This window comes from Panthera tigris, chromosome D4, assembly GCF_018350195.1.
Source record: "Panthera tigris isolate Pti1 chromosome D4, P.tigris_Pti1_mat1.1, whole genome shotgun sequence".
Lineage (NCBI taxonomy): Eukaryota > Metazoa > Chordata > Mammalia > Carnivora > Felidae > Panthera > Panthera tigris.
Genome location: NC_056672.1, coordinates 51,442,389 through 51,455,280, shown reverse-complemented (window position 1 = coordinate 51,455,280; position 12,892 = coordinate 51,442,389). Strand labels below are relative to the sequence as shown.

The window sequence follows — 12,892 nt, the reverse complement described above, 5'->3', positions numbered from 1 at the left end:
ATAGAGCATTGTACTTATATTCAATTGCTGCTGTCATCAGACAAAAAAAAAAAGCAAAATTCATCTTTTCTGTTTTAACGTGGGTTTCATGATCATTCTTGCTTTAGGATGGCTCTTGACCTTTCCCTTCCTTTTTCTACATGAAGGGTATTGTTTTGTTTTTGTTTTTGCTTTTGTTTTTGTTTTGAGAAAGGGGGATGCAAGTGAGCAAGGGGCAGAGAGAGACTGAGAGAATCCCAGGGGGGTAGAAAGAGAGAGAGAAGAGGAGAAAGACAGGGAAAGGGAAGTGGGACTCACCCGAAGAATGGCTTGTACTTACCCAAAGCACAGCTCAAGCTCACCCGAAGTGGGGCTCGTGCTCACCCATTGTGGGGCATGAGCTCACCCAAAGCAGGGTTCAAGCTCACCCAATGTGGGACTCAAACTCACGAACTGTGAGATCATGACCTGAGCTGAAGACAGATGCTTAATGACTGAGCCACCCAGGCGCCCTTATATGAAGTTTTCTTTTAAGAAAACTCTTCTGTCTTATTTGGTAACTTGTCTAAGAGAGGTACACAATTACTCATCAGCCTAATCGATAATTTTTAAGAGTATTCTTTTTTTGTGGGCAATCCCAATTTGCTTATTATGATACCTTCTATTATAGAGGAAATGGAGGCATGCTAAAGTTGGTGTGTCTTTGGGAGAATACCTGTGGAGGTCTCCTGTGATGAATAGGGAAGGAATTCTCCATCTAATCCACTGAACCAACAGAGCTGCTTTGCTACTGAGATTGATGTTTGAAATACTCTGGGAGAAACCAGAGCTCAACAATTCTGTTCTTACACTAGCCAGACTTGCCATCCATGATTTATAATCCTCCCTTGAGAGAGAGCACCTCCACCAAGGGGTAGTTTTCAGGGTAGATAGTATTTTCCTTGGAAATCTTGGAGCAGTAGCTTCGAATATTTAAACCAAGATTACACACTAGTGTCAACATCATCTGATTATTATTATTATTATTATTATTATCATTATTATTATTATTATTGTTGTTGTTGTTATTTCACATGTATAGACAATACCTCATGGAGAGAATCAGGGTCTCTTACAGGGAGAGTCTGAGATTCGGGATTTAAAATCAACTCTGTCGTGATTCTGTTGATTTTTTTAAAGGAAGTATAAAAAACTTGCAGACCAAGGTGGGGATCTTAGACCCACAGCATCAGCATCACGTGAGAGCTTATTAGAAATGCAGAATCTCAATTCCTACGGCACACTTACTGAGTCAGAGTCTGCATTACAACAATATCTCAAGGTCATTCAGGTGTACTTTAAAGACTGAGAAACACTGTTCTGATAAAGTGTTTAATAACTGTGGGTGCACACTTAAATCATATGGAGGACTTTCAGGAGTGCTGTCCAAACACACCATCACAGATTGTGATTTGTTTGAAGTGGGGCAAAGACATCAGTATGTTTTACATGCTCCTTAGCTGATTCTATGCCTACCTATGGTTAAGAAACTACAGGCTTAACCATGTGATAGCAGCTGGTGGATGACATCAGAGCTCCCTGGCCGTACTGGTTTTAGCCCAAAGCCGTATCAGCATTGTTCTTACCTCCAGACAGAATAGCTTGCAGTGCTTATCTCAAGGATGACAAGAAGCAGAGCCTGTTGGGCTCTACTCTGATAGGATTGTTCTTGGCTGGGGAAGCAGATAGCAGCCAGCAGCAAAGGCTACTTCACATGCACGTGCATGGCTCTCCTGAGGGTCCATACCTAGTGCCCTTCAAAGGGCAGAAAAATGGAGATTGTCCGGTTCTTAGCATTCTCCATTTCAGCCTCCTTTGTAATTCTGTGTTTTAACTTTGATATGTCTGATATGTCCCTTTTTTTCTTTTAGTATTGGCACTGGCAGGAAAGCTTACTATTGCCAAGACTGTCTTTAGTCACACAGGAAAAAAAAAAAAAATCACTGATTGAACTTTTTAACTGCTTTACTTCAAAATTCTTCAAAGGGCTATACAAGTTTGAAATTTATAAGAAAACAGTGTAAATTAAGCTCTTTGTAATCATAGAGATTCGGTCTTAGATACACCTCAGCATCTTTGTTGAGGTCAAACAAAAAATACCTTTATATTTCAAAACACATAGTCTAAAAAATTTTGTCTCAGTATCCCAAAGGAAAGGATATTTTTTTCTCCCATGAATTCCTGTCAGTTATTATTTGCATGCATTTATTTGATCATTAATGAACAGACTTGCAATATTTCTTTAGCAGTTCTTTTGGTCTATTTTTAAGTTTTGTTATTTCACTTTTCACATATTTATGGCTTGTTTCTCTAAGTAAGTCATAAACTCCATGAAGGCAGGAAATATATCTCATATTTATTGGTACCCCCCCCCCCATGGTACAGAGACTCATCTTTTCAACACAGAAGATTATGAAATGTAACATGTGTGGGCTATTTGGATTTTCTTGTTTCCCCTCATGAAGATTTTCGAATATATCTGTATATATGCCTCTATCATTTATCTATAGCATGATCACCTATCTATAGTATGAAGCTTTTTCAAATGTGTTAATTGTGTAATATTAAAAAAAATCCACAGATAATGAACAAACTCTGGCTTTTTTAGTAAGCTCTCAAGTTTAGACATTGATGAAAAAAATATATCTGTCTTCACAGGCAATAGTTTACCTTCTCAGGATTCAGATGTGAGTACATAGCAAACGAAAAGCCCTTAATCTGAGGGATGACATCTCAGTGGGTCCTTCTGGATGGCTCTAAAACGCATTCCACATGAAATGAAGACAGTGTTGTAAAAACCTATGCTTATTAATGCATTTCATATGAAAAAGCATACGAGATAAGGCACACCATGACATTGAAGTGACCACGAGATTCCTTTCTTATAACATCGATGCCATTATATTAAGAATGATTAAAAAAAAAAGAAAAACAAATTTATCCTTGAAGAGTTAGATTTCTCTAGAATACATTCAGATCTCAATCAGGTCAATTAATGTTCCTTCTACATTTTTTCTTGAATTATAATTATTTGGCTGCATATATTTAGCACTCAAGTGGTCAGAAGTTTTCACAGGCTGGCATTTCAATGAGTTCTGAGTGGGAGAATAGGGGCAAAGACTCATGATAGATATATTTAAACATGAACTTCACTTAAAAAACTCATGGACTGGTGGTACAGTGAGCTGATCGTTCAAATACTGTATGGTGCAAAGGGATTTGTGAAGGCTTTACAGGAAAGACCTGAGACATGAGACTCAAAGATAGAGAGGAAGAGCAAAATAAGCAACTTCTGCAAAGACATGAATTCTAGAAACGGCTTTGAATGTCTGTAGGTAGCACAACATTAGATGTCGTGGCTGAAGCAGAGAGTGAGTCTATGACAAAGCATAAGGAGGACTATGGGAAAAGATGGCATGCCTAGCTAGATGAAGCTACTCAAATTAATTTTGTACTTAAATGTGTGGCAACTGGTTGGGTGTTAGTTGTGCTTTAATAGGAAAGTGGCATGATCTATTTTATATTTTTGAAGAAAATAAATTCAAAGACAATGTAGAAGATGGTTTGGAGTGACACAAAAAATAAATCAGATCCTGCAGTAATTCAGATAAGAGATTCATGTCCTGTTTATGATACATACTTACTAAGACTGGTTCCTGGTAAGGTGTGGAAGGATGAGGAAGTAGGAAGATCTGAAAGTCACTTTGAGTTTATGCAATTGATGCAGTTATTTTGTGGGACTAGAGAAAGAGATAAGTAAGAGTAAATGACAGTTTAGGTTCGGGCATGTTGAGATTCATATGGCCGGTTCCTAATGTTTAATTAACAGTAAAAACTATGGACCCAAATTGGGGAGGAGTGATCCCTATGAGATACAGAAATTTGAATTGTATGTAGTTTTTTAAAGTGAAGGATGTCCCAGGAAGTGTTAAATGAGAACAAGAAGGATCAATAAGGGAAAAAGAAAGAGAAAAAGAGTGTCCCTAAAACAGGGTGAAATGAGAAGGAGTAGGGTAGAAGTCGAGTGGTTGGGTGTGTGAACAAAGAGGGACTATCCAGATGCCATGTAGAAGTCAAATAGGAGAAGGATTGAAAATGCTCAGCAGATTTTGGACATGGATGAGTCTGGTAAGAGTAAAAGCAGTAGGTTACCAGCACAGTACATGAATGAAGGGGAGGAGTGAATGGGGAGGAATTGGTGTCTGATAACAAATGTTCAAAGCAGGCAGCACTGGAGAGAGAAGACATTTCCTTCTTTCAGGGAAGGAAGTTACTTTAGGGAAGGATTAGAGACTGTTGCACATGTTGGTTGTGGAAGAAAGGAAGCTAAGAAAGAAGAGACAAAAGATACAAATGGGTGAGGCTGGAGGTGTGTGGTCTCAAATGAAGAGTGAAATTAACCTTGAAATGCTGAAACACTCCTACTCCTCCTTGACAGCAGGGAGGTCATTAATCAGAGATTTAAAAGTGAGAGGATTTAAAGTTTAGGAGCTCCCACCTGATGTTCCCTACTGTTTTCTATGAAGCAGGCAATAGACTGTCTGCTGAGAGTGGAAGAGGGCAGAGACTGAATATACTTGGAAGGGCTGTTTGGGGAAAGCCAGCGATAGAACTGAATGGGTACAAATAATGTTAGAGACCCAGCAGAGGGTCGGATCATAAATTTATAATGATTCCAATTAGAATATTAAGTTTTTTTTTTTTTTTTTCCAGTGGCATCAGTTCATGAAAGGTAGTATTGTGCATTGTCAGCAATGCTAGAGCAACAGACAGAGGATGAGTTAAGTATGTCACAACAGTGACTGGGACAGCTGAGTAGTAACCTCAATAGAAAAAGAAACAGGGGCACCTGGTGACTCAGACAGGTCAGTCAGTTGAGAATCTGACTCAATTTCTGCTCAGGTCACAATCTCATGGTTCATGAGATTGAGCCCCGTGTCAGCATCTGTGCTCATAGCTCAGAGCCTGCTTGGGATTCTCTCTCTCCCTCTCTCTCTGCACCTCCCCCACTCCCACACATGCTTGCTCTCTGTCTCAAAATAAATAAATGAATTAAAAAAAATAAAGTTAGGAGGCCTTTAGCCTAGGAACAAATGGACCTTCTGAGAAACATAAGGATATTTAGTAGAAATTAGTGGAGCATTACAAGATTTATAATGGGGGGGATTTCAGAGAGATGGCTAAGTCAGGATGTAATAAAGGGGAGTATGCAAGATGGGAATGGTCCATGGGTACAAGGTGAGGTTGTGTGGTATGTTGACAGCATTGAGTTGCAGAGAAAGATAAATGCAAGAAATACATATAGCATATATTTGACGTATATACATAATATGATTAGAGGGCTGTGTGGGTCAAGCTATTTTTCCCATTGAGTGTTGTGACATATCCAACCTTGAATGGGGCCATCTAGTACCTGAGCTCTCAGTTTACAACTAATTGAAGAAACACTGAGCATATTGTCCAGGCTATTTATAACCTTGATTAGAATTTACCAATAACTTTAAAGTCCCATATTATTTCTTTCTTTATGCGTAAATGATATAAGCATCTTCTTAACTTTCACCTTCTCTATGAAGAATGTTCTTCTTCCCTATGAACAATGTTCCCATATGTTCTTTGTTGAAATTTGTCTAGCTTTTTTTCACATTTTTTTTCTGCCCTTTAGATCCCTGTTATAATATTGGTCATAATCTCCTTTATATTCTCTTTATTTATGAAGATCATATGTTTCTTGAGGATAGCACTCGATCTTTTATTCGCTGCAGTCCTGGTGTATTTTCTTGTGAAAATGGGATACTCTGTAAATGTTCCTTGAACTTACTTGATCATTACCTCTCATTTTGAATTAGTTCTTATATGTATTGACTATCATCTAGCAGAATCTGAGGATTACTGGGCAGTGGGTTTGCATGACAGAAGTTGTGAGTAAATGATCCACCACCTGAAAAACAAAATGTCCTTTTGGATTCTAAGGAACCAGCATAGTATAAAAACACTGAGTGCTGTGTACCTGGGGAAGGTGAAAGAGGCAGGAAGGATAGATGTACAAGGTCTTCATCTACTTCACAATTTTCAGTGGGAGGAAAAGCTCTCTACAATCAATTTCTGCACATATCTACAAAGTCATTCAAATTGCTCAGAGAAAAGAAATTATGACTCTGTGTACATTTGTGCGTGAGTGTGTGTGAGAGAAAGACAGAGGTGAACCTCCCTAAGGCTTTTGTCTTCATTGTTTCATTGTAAATTGCTTTCCAGAATCTCATAAGTGTTATTGTAATTTTCTCTTCATTTCTACACCTACCTCAGCCCTACCTAATTTAAGCCATTGATCTTAATCCTGTACCTGGACTTTAATAATGCTTGCTTAAAAGCCCTGCTATCTTTTTGCACATTTCAGATGAGAGCCACTTTAATCAAGTTGTGTTCATAGGAAATAAATCCTGTAATTCTCCCCTACTTTGAGCTCAGTTAAGTGCCATGGGCCTCTTTAAGCAGCTGATGGGCACACTCCTCCAAAATAAATGGCCCCGCTGATACTGGACAACAGGGTTAGAGCAGCCATTAGTCTACAGTCTTCTGAGAGACTCTGTCTAGAATTTAATTCCTCGGATACCTTTGTGAATTTAACAGAGTCTTCAGCCTGCTTGGGGGTTACATTTTAACAAATCAGGGGAAAAAATCTTTGCTGATTCATGGTAACTCTTTGATCATTTTTCATAACATCTAATTTTCAATATTATTGTGTCTAATTTTATACCAGATTTTATACTACAGGATGTATTTACATTAAAGTACCTCATTTATGTAAACTTTATGTTTTTAAAATCCATGAGGAATTTCCAGATGTCCTCTGTGATTAAGTAAATGGATACAGTTAATTTACAATCGCTCGCCTACAATTACACTCGAAGTTAGGTAACATGAGTCTGTCTCATTCCTTTGACATAATTTGATGGCAGACATTTAGAGGTTTAAGAACTATACTGTGATCATCCTAAAGATGATTACTGCAATCATATATGTATGTAACGGTGTACAAGGTAATGACTTTATTCTAAGTGCTCTGGACAGTGATGAATAGAACAGGTTCTGGCCTCAAAGAACAGGTTCTTGCCTGCAAATCAAAGTGTACAAGATATACTATAAAACCTCTGCTTTTTCCCTTTGCTTCTATTTTAACTTTGTTTTAATGAAACTGTATTTGTGATAGATATGTGATCCCATATTGGCTTCTTTTCAATTCACTTCTCAGGGCCCATTCTACCAAACCCAAATCTGGGTCTGAACTATGTCAGTGTGTTAGGTAGGATAGGCTTCTTATAACATTGCTTTCAATGTGCCCTTGTCATAAAACTTACTCAGTCTGAAAATTTGGGACTCTTTCCAGTCTAAGTTCCTGAGCGCCATTACGATTTATCATATGCTGCCATCTCCATTTCCTTCAAATTCTCCACCTCAATATTTATGTATTGTTTTTCTCTTTACAAAAAGAAGAAGAATTTGAGAATTGATTCTAACCAGAATCTAGCATGGAAAAGGCCATAAATATTGCTGAGAGGATTTTGTTGTTGTTGTCATATTTTTTTAATACCAGAAAAACTTTGGAAGCAAATCAAGTGTCTAACAATAGGGGATGGTGTATCCACTTGAGACAGAAGAGTTATTCCTAACCCCCAGACTCATAGTGTGGGCTAGAGTAATGCATATAATTCATCTTACACAGTGGCAGCATGAAGACATGGTCACACATTTTATCTCTTACTTTTGTTGTTAGACTCCCGACTACCTATAGAATGTCTCAAATTCAGCTTGGCCCCAGAATGTGATTATTTATTGGAAACATCTTCTGGATTTGCTTAATTTCCTTTCCCACAGACACAAGCCTGATACAGGCAGACATCTTTTGTGTAAATTAAAGCCACAGCTGCCTGTAGTTTCGTTTTTTTTTTTTTTCTTTCTGTCATCTAACTTATTCTTCAGTTGCTGCCAAACATCCTCTGAAAGTATCCTTTGCAGAGAAGTGGCATGTCTGTATAAGTAAGTATTAATAATCCTAGAGGATATTTTAAATTAAAATAAATAGCAGAACATCTTGTTGCGCAAACATATAAAATGAGAAAACTGGGAAAATGGCCTTCTAGTTTTACTTAAAACCTATTTATCTATTCTGACAGTTCCACCACCAACTTTTTCCTGAGTCTCAGCTCACAGACAAATACTTTCTTCATTCTTCCACTGGGTCCTAAGGCCTTTGCCTTCTCTGATTCCATTAGCTTAAGTATTAAGAACATACATTATAGGTGTATGTTGCAGAATATATTAATCTTACCTACATTACCCAGAAAAATAGTGGCTATAATTCAGTACTTTTCTAATAATATATATGCTCATTCTCATTTACATTTTTCAGGAATGGATAATGGTTTATTTTCTAAGAATTTGTGATATGGATTTTTAATTCCAGCATGAAATAGATAAAGGTATTGCATTTTACAATCTACACAGGAACAGGAATTTAATGTGTGTGAACAGTCTGCTCATTTACTAGAATAATATATCCTAAATGGCTTCAATGTGTTCATAGACAGCGAACATTGAAAGCAGTAATTGGAAAAATACATCACCAGTCCAAATGTTCTTACAGTCTTAGGTTGGAGTCTGGTGATCCTCTTAAATTCTTTGTTTAGTCAGGATAGAAGATTCTAGAATTACTGACTGAGCCTCACATTCTAAGCAATTTAAGGTATAAGTATACAAAGGATATGGATGGACTCATAGTTTAGTTAAGCTGAACAACGACAAAATCTTAAATTTTCTTAAATTCACACTTTTATTTGCATGTATTATTCATCTAAAAACATCTTCTGGGTGAATAATATTGTAGAACTATAAGGTCAGAATTTGAGTTTCTACGATAAAGTGGAATGCATACATAAAAACCCTGGGACATTTAGGCAACTTTAATAAAGCATTTTGTTTTAGAATTAATAGTGTATTTTTATTATGGTGATTCTAACTTGTTGAAACCATAAACATTATGAAAAACTAACTGTATTAGTTAGATAATACTAGCAGTTATAATAAAAAGAACCTGAAACCCATGGCTTGACGCAGTGGAAGACTGTGTCTTGCGAAAAATAAAGACATAGCTGTTACTGATTGATGGTAGAAGGGATTTTGCTCTATTCGCATTGTATGGAATCAGGCTGAAAAGGTTCTGCCATCTTCATGTCCGGTATCGCTCTGAGGCTTATAACAACATTGTGACCCTCAGGCTATCTGCGAGGGAATATGGAAACACTGCATATTACAGAGCAACTGGCAGATCTAGTGCCAACTCCCTGGTTCCAACATGAACTTGAGAAGTGCTTGGCAAGTTACCGAAGCATTGATAATGATTAGGATCCTATTGGGATTGATGCTACAGTTGGCACGAAATGTATAAAGTATATGGAGGACAGTGAGCCATGGGAGATGTGAACGCCTATCATTGGATATGTTTTTTTATTGTTGCAGATCCGGCTATTTTAGTTTAGTTGTCACGGCATAGTAAGACAATAAAATTGTGCAAGAGTTTTATGAATCAGTGACTCACTCCCAGATTGAATGTGGTCAAGCTCTCTTTACTGTCTTGGCTACAGTTCTCATTGTCTTCTTAGAAGTGCCTAACCTTTGCCATTCTTGAGCCCCACTCCAAAACAAAACAAAAACAAAAACAAAAAAACAGGAAACAAAACAAACAAAAAACAAAACACCTCTTAATTAACATCATTGCCACATCCCAAACCCATGTCTCTAATATAAAGTACCGCATCTAATATACGAGAACCAAAGAAAATAAAATAAAATACTGACCGATCAGTCAGGAGGAAAGAGCATGGAAGATTTTGGGATCCAACTTTCCAAGAAATACATATCACTTTTGCTCACATCCCATTGCCTAGAATAGTCAGATGATCACAACTAACTGCGAAGGAAACAGAGGTCTAGTTCTGTGAAAATAAAGAAGGGCAGATGGTTTGGTAATTAGCAATCTCTGCCACACAAGCTATCAATAGAACATCAGTATGTGGCAGTTATATTTATAACTTCCAGTTATTATATTTGCATGCAAATATGTATATGTATACAGAAATGCTATAATTGGCTTTAATAAGCAATAAACAAACAAATAAATTTAAACCTAAAAATAATTATTGAGATAGTAATATTGGGAATTGGAGTTGTAATACAATGTTTCTTTAAATTCTGTAATGTTTCTTAACCAGCATTTGAACAAAATGTATGCAATAAGCGATTCTGCTTATTTAAAATACTTAGATTTTCACTTACTTTTAGGATCCTTCATTGTACTTAACCAAGGATAAAACTTAGGAGTTAATAATATCTATTATTTTTTAAAGTTTATTTATTTTGAAAGAGAGAGAGAGAGAGAGAGAGAGAGAGAGAGAGAGAGAGAATGTGTGGGGGAGGGGCAGTGAGAGCGCACAAGAGAGAATCCAAAGCAGGCTCCATGCTATCAGCACAGATCCCACAACTGTGAATTGAACTGTGAAATCATGATCTGAGCCAAAATCAAGAGTCAGATGCTTAACCGACTGAGCCACCTAGGTGGCTTTTTTAGGCCTGAGCCACCTAGGTGCCCCATAATAACATCCAGTATTAATTCAGCTCTTCCCATGTGTCAGGCCCTTCCCAGATGCTTTCAGTGTCTGGCTCATTTAATTCTTATTGTAATCACTTGAAATAGGTGTTTATTATATGCATTATATTACAGATGGGATACAGGAAGCTCAGAGAATTAGGTAACTGGTCTAGTGAAGATGTTGGATCTGAGATTCAATAGAAGATCTTTCACATTGAAATTCTGAGCTCATAGTCAGTTCAAGGAGAAAAGACAAAATCCAAAGAACCTTAGGGTTGGCTCTCTAAAATGCTTTGTAAAACCCTGTTACTAGTGAATAGAGTTTCCATATATGAGATATGATGAAACTTCAGCCCATGTTGTTTATATTTACACGTGCATTTTCAAATTCATTGTGATAATCCAAATAGGTGGCAGTGCTGAATTTAGGATAAACTCCTTAAAATAACATTTATTTCCTCTTTAAAATTATTATAAGGATATACACTTATCACTAATACTTTGCAAAGTTAGCTTTGTAATTATTATATTTTACAAGACTTCATCCTATCTGTCATACTTCATTAGCTCCTAGATATTTCCTTGGCTGTTTCTGTGGAATGTGAAGTAAGTAGAGCATCTCTTAAATATTTTCATTATAAATGCTGGACTTACTGGCTGCCATGCTGCTATAGTTCAATGAAAGGCAGTTTTTCCTATCCCTGGCATCTTCGTTTCTCAACAAGAAAGAGAATACAGTCTCTAGCCCAGAGCTGTTGTAAGTACAGGTGGTCTTTAATGGCCTCATTCCTTCTATATATATTCAGTTAGTTTTAGCTAGTTCTTACAGTGGACAAGGCACTGCACTAAGTGCTTTTGATTCATTGGCTCATGTAGTCCTTATAAAAGCTCTATGTTGGTATTGTTTTTATCTCCAGGAGAGGAAATGAAGGCTTAGAATAGCTAAATAACATGATCAGTTACTGAAGGAGGCTGGATTTGATCCTAGAAATTTTGACTCCAGAAGCAACCCTTACTAACCCTGCTCTCACTCCCACCGTGACTCCACACTTAAGTCATGTGCGGTCCCGTGGTCATTTCACCTTTTTTATATTAATTTCCCTAGGTTGTATACTTAATGCATTTGAGTTCTCTTTGGAATCACTGCTCACTTTACAGTGAGGGTTTAGGTGGTTAAGAGAATAGTGTGTGAGTTCTGAGAAGAAAGTACTGAGCACTTACCACATGCCAGGCTCTGGGCTAAGCACTTTATTTAAAATATAGATATAAATTTTCAAAAAATTTGGAAGATACTATTATCACCATTTTAGAGATGAGGAAACTGAATCTTAAGGATAATTAATAACTTCTAGATTACTCAGCTCTTAAGTGCAGGGATGTGCTACAAACTCAGGTTTGGCCCTAAAGCATAGATTATTAGCTATTAAACTAATAATCTTCCTTAAGCACTGAATAAGTACTAGATTATTTCATATAAATTGCTTTATTTCATTATCATTGTCACTCAAAGTGGTAGGGGAAATGAACACAGATAAGGGTAATTTAAATACACATACTAGTGATAAATGCTGAGGCTGGTATTAAAGCTCAGATCTGTATGTCTGCAGAGCTTAAACCTTCCCCTACTGTATTTCCTCCAGGCCCTCTCTCCGGAACCACCATTACTGTATTTATTCATTCATTTCCTCCATGCATGTCCGTTAATACCCCTTTTGTCTAGACACTGTCCTGGGTGCTATACATAATAGTGAGTAAAACAGTGCTTGAGGCTTTTGTTCTAATGAGGGAGACAAATATTAATCTACTCATACAAATGTATGATTGGAAATTGCAATCTAGTACTGATGCAGTATTTAGTAGAGGGATTCATGGAAGCTATCCCCAAGGGAGCATTATTTTAGCTGGGATGTTAAAGGTTAGTACAATTTTACTTAATATGATTAGTAGGAGGTAGAAAGAGACTGTGCTAAGCATCCCAAAGAGTTTCCTATTAACTCCTGAACAAGTATTTGTACAAACTTTTCATGTGCTGATTAAGCCCTTCTTTTTTTCTTTAGTGAAACTTCTTGAAAAATATGTCATCATTACTTACATGAAGTAAATATAGGCATATAGGCATCTAATAGCTAGATGTGTGACATTTCTTATTCAGAGTCCACTTATCAAACATCTTCAATTATCTAGAATGTACTTTATAGTTAGAAAAAAAAGGAGAAATTATGTCACTCA

The 12,892-nt window shown here is 36.9% G+C and overlaps 1 long non-coding RNA gene across 3 annotated transcripts in view; it reads right to left on the bottom strand.

Annotated features, from left to right (window-relative positions):
• The window catches only part of LOC122233149, a 94,920-nt gene extending 86,240 nt beyond the window's left edge, over window positions 1-8,680 (bottom strand). For all 3 annotated transcript variants that reach the window (XR_006210631.1, XR_006210629.1, XR_006210630.1), the window contains exons 1-2: window positions 8,661-8,680; window positions 2,689-2,774 (exon numbers count right to left, since the gene is read on the bottom strand). This is a non-coding gene — a long non-coding RNA (uncharacterized LOC122233149). The remainder of the gene's footprint in view (window positions 1-2,688; window positions 2,775-8,660) is intronic.
• Window positions 8,681-12,892: the final 4,212 nt, after the last annotated feature.